Source organism: Acanthopagrus latus, chromosome 18 (genome assembly GCF_904848185.1).
Source record: "Acanthopagrus latus isolate v.2019 chromosome 18, fAcaLat1.1, whole genome shotgun sequence".
In the NCBI taxonomy this organism is placed as follows: Eukaryota; Metazoa; Chordata; class Actinopteri; order Spariformes; family Sparidae; genus Acanthopagrus; species Acanthopagrus latus.
Window position 1 is genome coordinate 18,563,771 of NC_051056.1, and position 12,940 is coordinate 18,576,710.

The 12,940-nt window shown below is 43.7% G+C and overlaps 1 long non-coding RNA gene across 3 annotated transcripts; it reads right to left on the reverse strand.

Moving 5' to 3' along the window:
- Positions 1 to 1,461: 1,461 nt before the first annotated feature.
- Positions 1,462 to 6,653, reverse strand: LOC119007727. 3 transcript variants are annotated; one of them, XR_005071211.1, is made up of 3 exons: positions 6,558 to 6,653; positions 5,573 to 5,770; positions 1,462 to 1,666 (listed from the first exon to the last, which is right to left on the reverse strand). It is a non-coding gene; the product is annotated as an uncharacterized LOC119007727 (long non-coding RNA). The 3 variants fall into 3 exon arrangements; XR_005071212.1 differs by lacking the exon at positions 1,462 to 1,666 and adding an exon at positions 3,973 to 4,100; XR_005071210.1 differs by lacking the exon at positions 1,462 to 1,666 and adding an exon at positions 4,410 to 4,521.
- Positions 6,654 to 12,940: the final 6,287 nt, after the last annotated feature.

The window sequence follows — 12,940 nt, forward strand, 5'->3', positions numbered from 1 at the left end:
ATCCACTCAGAGTAGAGGAAGGGGCCGTATAATAAGTCAGTGGCAACAAATTTTTCAGGTCACTAGCATTGAGAAATCAGGAGGCGATGGTGATGATGACAGATAGAAAGAGGGACAGGGAGAAATGGAGTAAGAAAGTCAGAGGGAGAATGAGGGAGAGAAGAGCAGAAAGAGAAAAGAGGGGAGATTGAGAGCAATGTAATGCCATGCACATCGAATTTCCCTTAATATGATTTTGTGTTCTGTGTCTATTCAAGTCAGCCCTGATTTGGTTGTGTGTTATAATCGCATCAGAGCAGGGATTTGCTCTGGCTTTTTCACTGCTGTTGTGTTGTTTTTTTTCCTCTTATTGGAGTTGGCATCAGCCTTCATGACACAAATCCCCTCTGATAAATTAAAAATGATTGATTCAGAGTCAAAGATGGAAACTGCACCGCAGGGAGTGAGCGGCTGTCCCCACTCGTGTCCACACACAAGTGCATGTTGTGAAGTGCATGCATGTGCACGAGTGCTGCGCTGTAATGTCGAGTGCAAATCCCCAGCTCAGGCGAGCATGTGAGCGCCATCGCTGGAGCGAACGCCTGTGTACAGTATGCATGTACAAGAACGGAAGGGTGGGCTGATTACATTGCATTCCTGACACTTTTAAAGAATGTGAGAAGATGGCAGATATCCGACGTGTGAACCTCAAAGCCATCAGCGTGCATGTAATGCTCTAAGCTGCGTATCTTGCCAGCATCAACTAAAAGCGTGAAATTCTGGACCGAAACGTGTGAAAATCCACCAAGAACACGGAGAGAGCTGTGAATACCTACATTGGCGCAATTACATACATTTCTCCAGCAACACACAATATGTAGGCTTAATTAAGTAAGCATATAGTATAGGTCTACTTTGTCTTACATTCACTTACTCCTCCTAAAACAGATACACACTCTTTTTGACACACACACCCTCGTTGTGGGCTCTGGCTCTCCCAATTAAGTGGAGGAGTGTTGTGGAGCATCGGTGTCGGGGGATTCTGCTTTCTTCTCCTCTGTCAGGTCCCATCACAAAGGCTCCTCATTAGTGTCAACCTCAGCTGTGCCACCACTTTCTCCTTCCCTCTTCCTCTCTCGCTCTCCCTTATCTCTTTGACTTTTCCTCTTTCTCGCTCTCTCCACATCTCCATCTCTCCATCTTCCCCCTATTTGACTTATTCACATTGCGTTTATTGCTGAATACATTTCCCGAAAGCCTTCGCTGATCACCCCGTTGTCACTCCTGTTGCGTCCGGCTTCGTTCCGTCTGCCTCACACTCTGGTAGAGCTCATCTCTCACATGGGCGGCAGAGGCGCCGCACTCCATGCGGCGAGAGCGGTTTGTCACACTGACAACAAACAGGTGTGTTTCTACAGCACTTTAATGACAATGAGCAGAGAGACATTCCAACAAAAAGAAGAGGTTGCAAAGTTAGTCAGATCATTAGACCAACGGAGAGGATGGAAGGGAAGTTGATTTGTGACTCGACATGCAGTATCATAGACATATAATGATGTTAATGATCAACGCACTGCGAACACGGCGGCGGCAACAACATGTAAACAAGGCAACAGGGGAGTTGCCGTGGAAGCGCGGGGTTCAGAGATCACTCGATGCACGCAGAGGACGAGATGTGGAGGAAAGGCTGCAAGATAAAACAGATGATTGTTGTTTGTTTGTTGTTGCCGCTTTTCCCCTGAGCAACAGTTCCCTCTACCCCTTTACCCCCTACCGTTACCCCTTTCTTCCATCCCTTCATTCCCTTACCCCCTTTTTTCCTCCCTTTAGTCCATCCCTGTATTTATCTCCCTCCGAATGTGTGTGTGTGTGTGTGTGTGCATGGCTCATTTTATTCTGCAATTAAGAAAGTGTGCTTTGATTTCCAGGAAGGGTTATGGGTGCCATATTGGGATGCGGCGTAAGATCCTCTCCTCACCAAGTTCCACTCCCCAAGTCCCAAGTCCCAGTCTGAACCTCCCCATACACTCGTTTCTCTCTCTCTCGCTGCTGCTGCTCGCTCGCTCGCACTCTCTTTTTCCGCACAATTTGGTATCAAAGACATGATAATTAGGCTGAACAGAAGTTCATCTGGCTTCTATTATTTCTCTTTAATTAATAGTGTATAATAATGACATAAAGTTACTCCAATGCACTTTGTGACTGTGTGTGTGTGTGTGTGTGTGTGTGTGTGTGTGTGTGTGTGTGTGTGTGTGTGTGTGTGTGTGAGAGCGAGAGAGAGAGCTCGTGCCTGTGTGTGTGTGTGCGCTTCAGCATGAATATCTTTTAGAGCACACACACAACTCTAAACCCTGAGATACCGCACAGATAAAAGGCGCCAAGTGTCAAAAGCTCGCAAACTTTTCTCTCCTCTCTCCTTGCCTTCTACCTCTCCTCGCTCCTCTCTCCTCTCTCCTCTCCTCCCCTGTGCAGCATGCCTCTCTCTTCACAGCATTCGTGGAGACCTAATGAGGACATTTCTGTCACGCTCCTCAATCACACACACAGCTGCCAGCCCCAGCCAGCTATAAGTCCCAGGTATCTGAGACTTCACTCCTTTTTCCCCCCCAGATGAAAAAACAACAAATAAATAAATAAACAAATAAAAGCACATTTAATGCAGCGCAATGATGTGAAGAAGAAGAGGAAGGGGGAGTATAAGAGGGAAGACTTAAAAGGAGACACAGTGGGAACAGAGCAGGGCTGAATTCACTAATCTCCGAGGAGGCATAAAGTGAACATGCCAACCACCTTCGGCTCCAAGGAAAAATTCCATTGGTTTGGTGGTAAATAGGATTTAAGTTAGGGTGACAGCTCCTCTGTTTGTATGTGTGCGCATGGAAGTGCGCGTCTGTGTGTTTTTGTGTGCCTAAGCACATTCGACTGATATGCAGCAATGGGCATCCTTCCAGCTAGCCCCCGATGCTTTGCTCGGCGCTCGTTGTGACTTATCTCTCAGAAACAAAGATGGATGTGTCAGTGCGCTTATTAAAACATGCTTTTAGCCCTGGCCGCCACTCTTCAGGAGGAAATCGCTTTCTGGCGGAGATTGACAGAACAGAAAAGAGAAAACAACATCCTCATTTAGGCCCAACATCTCGGACATGATTGCTCGCTTTAAGCTGGGTGTTCCTATTGAGGTTTTTTAATTGTTGTTTGCTTCTTTTTTGCTCATAGCTACACATTCACCAGCCAGGCTTCCATGGCTGGAATCTTTAATTACCTTCAATACTCATCCCCCTTATTTCAAACAATTGCATGATTAAATGGCTACAGTATGTATATGCTTTTTTCCTCCCCGTGTCCTCAAAAACAGCACAGTTAAGTCAACAATTTTTTTTTGTTGCTTGGCTTGTTTGTTAAACTGTTGAGCTTTTATTTTTTAAAGCCACAGTGCACAAGCCCACAAAGGCTCCACTTGTACGGTGGCAGAGTGGCAGCCCAGTGTGCGAACGCGCCCCGTTCAGAATCAATCCGGCTTCGCCTCTATCACATTATCGTACAGACATGATGGTGTCAGCTTACAGAGGAAATGAAAAGATTGTTGTTGACAAATCAACGCTGACAAGAGTAGCTGAAGAGATCCCTCCAGCTTCACACAGGATTAGCTGTGTGCCATCTTAAAGACAAACACAGTGGCCCATGTGTTGCTATTTCCATCAGAGATGAAACAAAGGCGGGGGGGGAGAGAGGAAGGCTTGTGTTAAGTCTTGGCGAGATGAGAGGCTTTCTTCATTCAGTATTAGCAGATTAGACGTGTTTTATGAGCCAATCACTCCGGATGATATGCTGGTGTGTGTAAAGGCAGGAACACAACGGGGCAAACGGGGGGTTGATTCACTTACAGATTTATAATTAAAGATGGAAAACAATATAGAATGAGACATTTCTGTCATCTGTTACGATACAACGTTACAACAATGTATCTGCTCCGGCTCCATCTTCTGCAGGGCCTTTGAGGAGACTGTCAGCTGAATTGAAGTTTGCCATGCGGTTGATCTTAAACGGATACTTTATTCATGAGCAGCGCTGCTAAACTGCCGTTTGCACACATATAGCTGTCAGTCCTTACGTTCAGGCATCTGCAATGTTCCAGAAAAAAAATGAGCGGAAAACAAAACAGAATGTTTTATTTGACCAAAGTATATCCCTCTGTGCGAGATGGCAGTTGCCCGCTAGCTACGATAAAGCCACACTTTCAGTCATGCAACAGTAATTCTTTGCTTTCTTTCTCCGTTTCCAGAGTTCCTTCTGATGTCTTGCCAGAGTAATCGAGGTAATCTCTGAGAGGAGAAGAGAGGGAAGGAGAGGAGCTGAGGAGTGTGGAGAAGCAGGCAGAGATGGCCTGCCAGCACATCAGATCAGAGCTTACATAAGTGCAGCTAAAACTCCTGGGATTCACCTCTCTCTCACGCTCCTGGGCCACCGACAACCGAGGGCTTCCATTTGGTGCTCATGTGCCTAATTAAATGCAAAGCTGTCGCATAGGTGTGCACGGAGATCCTGCAAGACAGCCATCACTGCCATCATTCACCAATGTCACAAACATGGGTTGCACCAGCTGTGCGACACACTGCAGATGTAGCCATTCAAACTTAGGACTGATTTTATACTAACATTTTTAAGGGTTGCACCATGTAATCCAGTTCCAACAAAGGGGAAACACACAACTTAAGTCTTAAAACCAGCCCTCAAGTCCCCAGTAAAAATAGCGGTTGGTATGCTGCATCTGTTTGAATGGTAGGGTAACTCGGAGGAATGAATTATAATTATGTTATTTTATTTTATTTTTTGAGCTGATATCCCCACTACTCTGATCATAGTGTACAGTGTTTTATCATAGTTATAATTCATTATCATCATAACAAATACATTATAACTTGTGTACACAAACTAAACTTAAGCTAACAAAACTGGTAAGTTCACTCAGAGTGCAAATTATACAAAGACCCATTTGGAGTGGGTCAAGTTTTTCTCCAGGTCGTAAAGGAAACCCAGTATGGCACAGGTGCGTGCTTCAGTGAACTGAAGTCTTACAATCCTGACAGTGTCTTGCTTGTTCATCCCAATGTCTGCAGTCTGGATGATGTTGAATCAAATCCATTACACAAGCTCACGCAGAAAGTACCCAACGATGACAATCAAAACTGCCAGCAGAACTATTATATCATCTCCACTCACACACAGACCCACAGAACAGTGTACCAGAACCAAAGACATGCCAAAGAGGCAGACAGTTATGTTACTTCTTTACACCATCTAGGCCTAGATAGTGCCTAACTTACATTAAAGGTACAGAAAAATAAATCAACATTCCACATCTCAGTGTAGATCCAACTACCATAAAAAGATGGATACTATAGGACTAAACCTATATAGGCTCAGCATTAAGCTAAACCTAAGCATTTATTCAGAAGTGAGAAAATACAGATTTATTTTTCGGGGTAAGAAAACAACAGATTTTTGGATGGACTGTGCCTTCAAGTAGTAGCAAGGCGAATGTTTCATTCTTCAAAGTAGGCGAATGCAAAGTATCATATCAAATCAACCTTACCTTAAAGAACTGAACACAGAGGTTTGGGTTGACTCTCCTTGGCTTTCCGTCCCGTCACCCATGATGTTGAATGCTCACCGTCCTCCTGTCTTCCCCCTGGCTGCTGACTGGCACTCTGACCTCCCTCTGCTTCCTTAATGCAGCAGCACATACATGTAGAACTCACCATCACTCATACTGTCCTGCTCAGTATTAGGCCTGCATGACAACCACACAAAACGTAGGTTGCATTATCATCTCTAAAGCATGTTAAACTTTTTTTCGCATTGTATAAGTGTCTGATATCTCCTCCTCTCCTCTTGCTCAGTTTGATTCAGTGAATGAAATCTAATCTGAGATCAACAGTAGTCCCACATTTGAACTGGTACAATCGCTCATCTTTCAGCACACAAGGATTTTAATATTATTTAACAATCCAACCAGGTACAACTTCTGTATGTGTGAGTGAAAACAAAAGGGAGGCCACTATAAAAGCTAATATCAAAATGGCAAAAGACAAAGTACATTTACTCATGTACTGCACTTAAGTACAATTTTAAGGTATTGTACTTTACTTGAGTATTATTGTACGGTATACTTTATAATTCCACTACTTCACATGTCAGAGGGAAATACTGTACAGTGGTTCCCAAACTGTTCAACTTGTGGCCCCTAACAAAAAAAAAAAAATCAGTGTGTATTTCTGTGTCTTTGTCACGTCTGAGGCCCAAAGAGGTAAAACTCTACAATATAATCAAAGTAAAGGATCTCAGTTCTTCCTCCACCACTGTCTATACTGATGCCGAAACTATCTCTACAACTAATCCTCCATTGTCTCACTACACAACGGACAACAGTGTTAGCTAACAATGACATTTTATTTTGACAGCCTAAACCATAGAGTTAAAGTTAGCAGCCGCCCGTAGACAGTTGATACAATGTTTAATTCAGAAACTCTTAAGTTAAGAAAGTACAGCGCTTCAAGTTTAGCTAGACAGCTACTCACATCATCCGGCAGTGTTTAGCGCGACACGCTTTAACTCCGGTACCCAACTGATGGGAGTGACGCAGGCAGATGAGTCACTCACCTAACATAAGGTTAGAAGTGGTACGTTCCACTTTAGGGGTGTCTGAAATAGTAATGACAGATTATTGATATGGGAAATATATTATTATTATTATTATTATTATTATTATTATTATTATTATTATTATTATTATTATTATTATTATTATTATTATTATATACATGTTTGCAATTACAAGTAAGAGGACTAATTGACAATAATTATCCTCTCCCCCAACCTGTTGTTTTTGCCTCTTTTGGGGGTTCCAGGTCTTGCCCCCCCAAATTTCAAATTATGAATTTACTTGATTTGACATTAGACCCAATGAGAGAGATATCTAATCCTATGTATTTGCTTGCCAACATTACATGATAGGGTCATAACTTTCTATCTGACAACTAGCTTCAAAATTTATAACAATTAGCTACACTAGGCTATAATCATTTGTTGGCTAAAGCGTTACAGGGTTCATCTGCCCAACAGTAGAGTACCATTATATTACTAAGACCCGCCTTACTCTGCCTCTGATAAGCATCTATTATTGTCTTTGTTGGTTTGGTTGGTAAGGTTTTGGCATGAGAAGCAAGACTGGTTAGGATTGGGGGAAAAAAAATATCAGAGCCAATAAGAAGTAATGGTAAGCTTATCAGAAGCAGAGTAAGGCGAAGGCAAGCCAATCAGAAGCAGAGTAGGGCTTGTCTTAAAAGCAGTGAGATCACCTTACCATAAAGACGATGAGGCATGAGAGACATCACAGTAATTCTGATAAGACAGAGGAAATGGAAACTGCATTTTCCGCCTCTGTATTTAGGTTAATTTGGACTTCATGCCAGAGTATTTAAGTTGAACTTACCACTGTTGGTGCCAGACAAGCTAGTTTCAATGTGCAGCTTTCAGTAGACTCTCCTATAGTGGAGAACTTGTGTGAAGCTGGTGCCTGGGTGACTGATGTTCAAACTTTTACCTTTTCTACCTCTAGTTTTCTGACCTTTCTTGACATGTGTCAGTTTTCCCACAGCAGAACAGTAGGAATACGCTGAAAGAAATATGTTAGAAATAGTAAAAGATTGATGGACGTCCCGTTAGCCGCAGTCTGTAAATAATCCATCAACGAAGACATCACACGGTGAACACTTCTCAGACCATAATGTTCAGAGTGCAGCTTCATTTGAAGCAGCCAGGCATGAAAATGTACCATGAATACGTCCTTTCAAATTATGAAATTTTTTTTAAATGTGACTCTGGACAATGTCAACAATATGATTTTGCTTTCAGGGAAATATAATCTTTATTGAGGAATGCCTTGAAAAGGGAGCTCAGGAGGAGGATCTTGCGCAAGCTGTGCTCTGGGAAAACACTCGAAGCACCGCAGAAGAACACACCGAACTGACACTGAATTTATTTTGCTAAACTTTTACTGCTGACATGTTGGTGAGAGATTTTTACAAATGTTGACTAACAACCAATTTTTCTCACTTTCTAACATCACATGGAAAAAAGATACATATATAGTAAGCCTGTCACCAGGGATGCACTGCTTCTGAAAAGACAAAATAGTTCACAATGATCCAAAACAGAAAGTGCACATGAAGGAAACAGTGCAGAATTACTTCCAAAGCATGCTCATGTGGTCAGAGGCTTTGCCCGCTAGAGGGCGCTGGTTTGGAGCCGAGATTGACAGTAACATGATTGGTGTGTTCAATATCTACGTATACTGCCAAGACAATTTGCTCGTGCTGTCAGGTTTGACAAGCCCTGGCAGAAATCTGTAGAAACAGGACCACAGACACACTCTCATAAACTCTGTGTCACTCACACACATGCCATTGTACTTCTGTCCTTATGAGAACTCTTCTTCAATATATTTACTCAGTATTACCTATCTTTAACCTAACAGCAGTTTTCAACTTAAAGGCAGGGAAGGCGATCCTGGAGAAAAACTGTAGATTGTTGAGTATCATTCCCACGTCGTCAAATATCAATGCTTTGTTTCGGCATTCGGCCCGAAATTCTAACCCAAAGTATTGATATCTGACGACCAGGGAACTAGATTCAATCATTAATCTTTCTCCAGAATCGCCTTCCCTACCTTTAACACTGAACCCAAACACTCCCTTGAATAAGTTAAGAGTGTCCTCACTCTGAAGGTCTAAAAACTCTTGGCTCTCACAGAGATGGAAGAACAAGTAAACACTCGGCTCCATCAGGTCAGCGCTGGTATCAGCTCCTAATCAATTCTGTCAGCCTTTAATGTGGCTCTGAGTTTATGAGAGGTCGGGCGGTGGTGGATGCAGTCTGCTGCCCATGTTAGAAACGCCTCTGTCTGCTTCCTGCCATGTCCAGGGGGGACAGCCTCTACAAGCCAGTCCTGGTCTGTCCCGTGCCCTCATGTGCCACCCTGCCTAGTCGTGTGGACATCTGCCATTCTGACTGGTGTCAGCGCCCGTTGCCTCTCGTTGGCTAACGGCTTCTGACACCCCTTCACCCCAAGGCGCCACGCTGCGCTGAGTGGTGGGCATCTCGTTTGTGTGGCGCATCTACAAACCAGCAGACACATTGACCTATTCTTTTGGCTTTAGCATCAATGTCAGACTGCGGCCCGCCGCTCGTTCACTCCAAACACCTCCAGATAGACCCGGATGCCAGATAACCCCTTCACTGGGAAACATCAAAGAGACAAATAAGCGTGCCGGCGAACACGTCTATCAGGGGAGCGGTGGAGTTAACCCTTTCAGCAGAGCACCTCTGGGACAACTTCAAACACTTAACGACGCCAGGGGCAGGAACAGCTAGTGATTACCACAGCAACTGCCTACAGTGGTTGCTATAGAGACAGCTCAGGATTCAAAGGAAGTCTAAGCATCCAACACGGGCCTGTAGCTGGTGCAGTTCTGGCTCTTGAGTACCAAATATAAACTTTCGTAGAAGTGCTATCAGCACAAGTTTCTTCTAAACTTTGATGCAGTGGAAAATATTGTGGGATGCATATGCAGATCAGCACATCAGGCTCCTGCAGGCCTAGATTAAATGACTCTACTGTTGACCAACAGCAGTATGGATCCTCTGTGTGCTATATATCCTAGACATATTGTTATATAAGTGCTAGCTTGGGGGCAGCTCTCTCTCCTGTCTGTCTGCCCGTCCTGCCTTCATGCTCACCCAAAGCGCACATTTTATATCAAACGACACAGCGTGCTTCTATTTCTGTGCACGCTGCTATGAAGACATGGTTTTAATGCTTCTGTGCTCTGAAGCTATTCCTCAGTGTAAACACACGGAAAGAGGAGGAAAGCATGAAACAGTCGCACTGTTCGTCAAATGTGACACAGTCAAGGGGCTGAAAAGAGCATTGGGTCACTGAATATTCCCGCTGGTTTCAAGACTATCAAGCCCTGGCCTGTAGCCTCTATATTAGATGACTGTATACACATTATAAGAGAAAGGGGGCCAAGGTGTATTTGTATGAGTCCCAAGTATGGCAAGTTATGATTACCTATGGTGGAATAATTCTCAGCTTCATAAAGATGGTGGGTGCAGAGCAACGTCCAGAGGAGCACACGCGCGTGTGTGTGTACATGCGCTTTTTGTGAGTATGTAAGCACACACATATGCATCAGTGTGTGTGCACATCAGAGCTACGAGGGCATCGCTGCACCAAAAGATCCATTTGGAGGTAATATAGTCTTTCTTTCTAAAGGTGAGAAGGAGGAAGGGAGGACGAGGAGAGAGATGAGAGAAGGTGTGGACTTTAAAGCCTCTGGGCCTTTAAGAGATTACTGCCTTATTGCTTTGAGACTGTCCAATCTGACATCAGTTGTGTAGCACTGAGAACAGCTGACCACACACACGCAGACCAAGCAATAAAGATAGCAACACAAAACAGGCATAAAGCAGTGACGCACAAAGCGATGGTCAAATGAAGCTGGGCAAAGAGACAGACAAGTCAGAATAGGTGGAAAAGTCAGTGACATTACGAGTATATGCGCTGTTTGTGCGTGGTGGGATCAATACGTAAAAGAAAGCTGGCAGGTAGGAGGAAGTAAATAGAGAAAGTATTCGAGAGCACAGGGGGCTGTTGAGAGGCCGAGGCGGTGGAGAAAAGGTCTTTCCTCCAGACCACCGTCGAGTTCAGAAACCTCCATTCAAGACCAGAGGGTGGGGGGCCGGCGTGGGAGAGGCGCGGAGGAAAACCCACAAAGAAAAAGAGTGGAGGGACCTTGAGAGTTGTGGGGACTGATGTCGGCGGAAAGTGAAAGATTGTGTTGGTGGCGAAGAAGCGAAAAAAAAAAAAAAAGGGAGAAGAAAGAGGACAACAGGCACAGGAAAGGGGGCGTGGAGTGTGAGCTGAAGAGACAGAGAAAGGGAGAGCGGTAGTCCCGTCCATCGCCCCCTCAGCCCAGCGACAGTGTCATGAGGAGAGCCTGGCTGCCGGTAGCCACCCACAGAGCAACAGTAACCAGGGGAGCCCTGCTTCTGCCTGCCTGCCTCCCACTCTACATCCAATAACAGCCAGTACCTTTCCTCCCACCACACTGCTACTTACAGGCTCTACTTATTACCTCACCCACACACACACATCACACTCTGTATCACTCCACACGCAGGCAGACGGCTGATTAGTCAATAATGGTGGGAATGAATTCTGAAACAAATGGTGTGAACGCTGTCGTATGACATGGAGGTGTCCTGCTCCCCCGCGGGGGGTTTCCTCTGGCACTCTGCTGACCGGGTGTCACGTTGAAATGCCGATTCTCGTTTCACATGTTTTGTGATTACAGATGCAGGTAGGATGACGACGCAGTTTTGTTAGTTTCAGCACTCTTGGAAGCCCCACAGCAGACCAGCCTGGTGAAAACACGATTATAAGAGATGACTTTAAAGATATTAATGAGTGGTGACAAGAGCTTGGACCTTTGAGTCGTATGGTGCAATACAGTGGGACAGAAGCAATGAGTCAATTCAATTTTTTGTTGAGAAGGTGACAGAAAAGTGTTGCTCTTCTGTATTTTAAGGTGTTCATATATCTATTTTGGGTATTTGGGGGGTTTCTGAAGTCTTTTAAAAGCTATCATCTTTCGGAAGAAGTTGTTATTTTGTTTTTATTGTGTCTACTCGCTCACAAACAACAATAAATTCCTCGAGGTTCGCAAAGATTCATGTAAACCAATTTACATAATACGAGGTAGATAATTCAGTGCAACTCAAGCAATGTTAAAGTGTCTCATCAGCATAACCGTTTTGAAGCAGTCTGTAAGCCGTAGCATTTCCCAGTAATGTTTCCGAGAATAGGCCTACATATAAACTCTGCAGTCAGAATGTAAATTGTACCTGATGCTCATGAGTCATTGCTCAACTCCTTACAACTTTTGTGGTGATTTTTCACTAAAACATGGGTGAAATATGACTCGAGCAAGATTAGACCTCAGCCATGCTAGCGGCTCTGGAAGGCTGTTCAGCGAAACGAACGAGGAAAGTCTGGATTCAGCAGAGGCAGACACAGAGCCCCGTTCAGTATTATGGAAGCTGCTCAGTGGCACATGATGCCGAAAAAGTTAAACTTCCTGTGTTTAAGTGAATGATGTCATTTCAGTGAGGTTGTGGTACTCAAAGAATGTATCCACAAGTCTTTGCTTTGAGCTTAATGCTAACATTAGGATGCTTACACGTTCAGTCACATCATAACGATGATGTTTAGAAGGAATAACGATAGCAATGTTCACCATTTTGTACCAACTTGTACCAAACCGTGACCCCTGTGCCAACATTTACAGCCCTAATAGTAAACAAACTTAAAGATTAAATGACTGATAGCATTTTTTTTTTTTTTTTAATTATTGTATTAATATCGTCATAAATTTGCTTGGCTATGATAATCGAGTAGTACAAATTGTGGCAACCCTATTTGGTCTATAAAAAAACATGTATTATTGGAAAAACAAAAACTTGACCAGATGAAGAAAAGTCAGAGGATCACTGAAGTCCTACAGCTTTATCCTCGGGGGGTTATGAATGCTTGTAATCCAATAGACGTTGAGATATTTAAGTCTGGACCAAAGTGGTGAACCGACCGATTAAGCAACCAACAGATGCATCCACAGAGCCTCGACGCTAGCAACATTGGTGTAATATTAAATAAGGGTAGTTAACACTATGTAAAACTTGCTAATAAATCAAAATTAATCACACAGTTAATGCTTTGTAGACAATATCTAGTTTAAAACTATATCTCAACGTCCTCATTTCGGCTACCAACGGAGCGTCATATCCACTTTTTGTTTCATCAATGAACACATTAGAAAAAGGAAGGAAGTGGAGATGGATT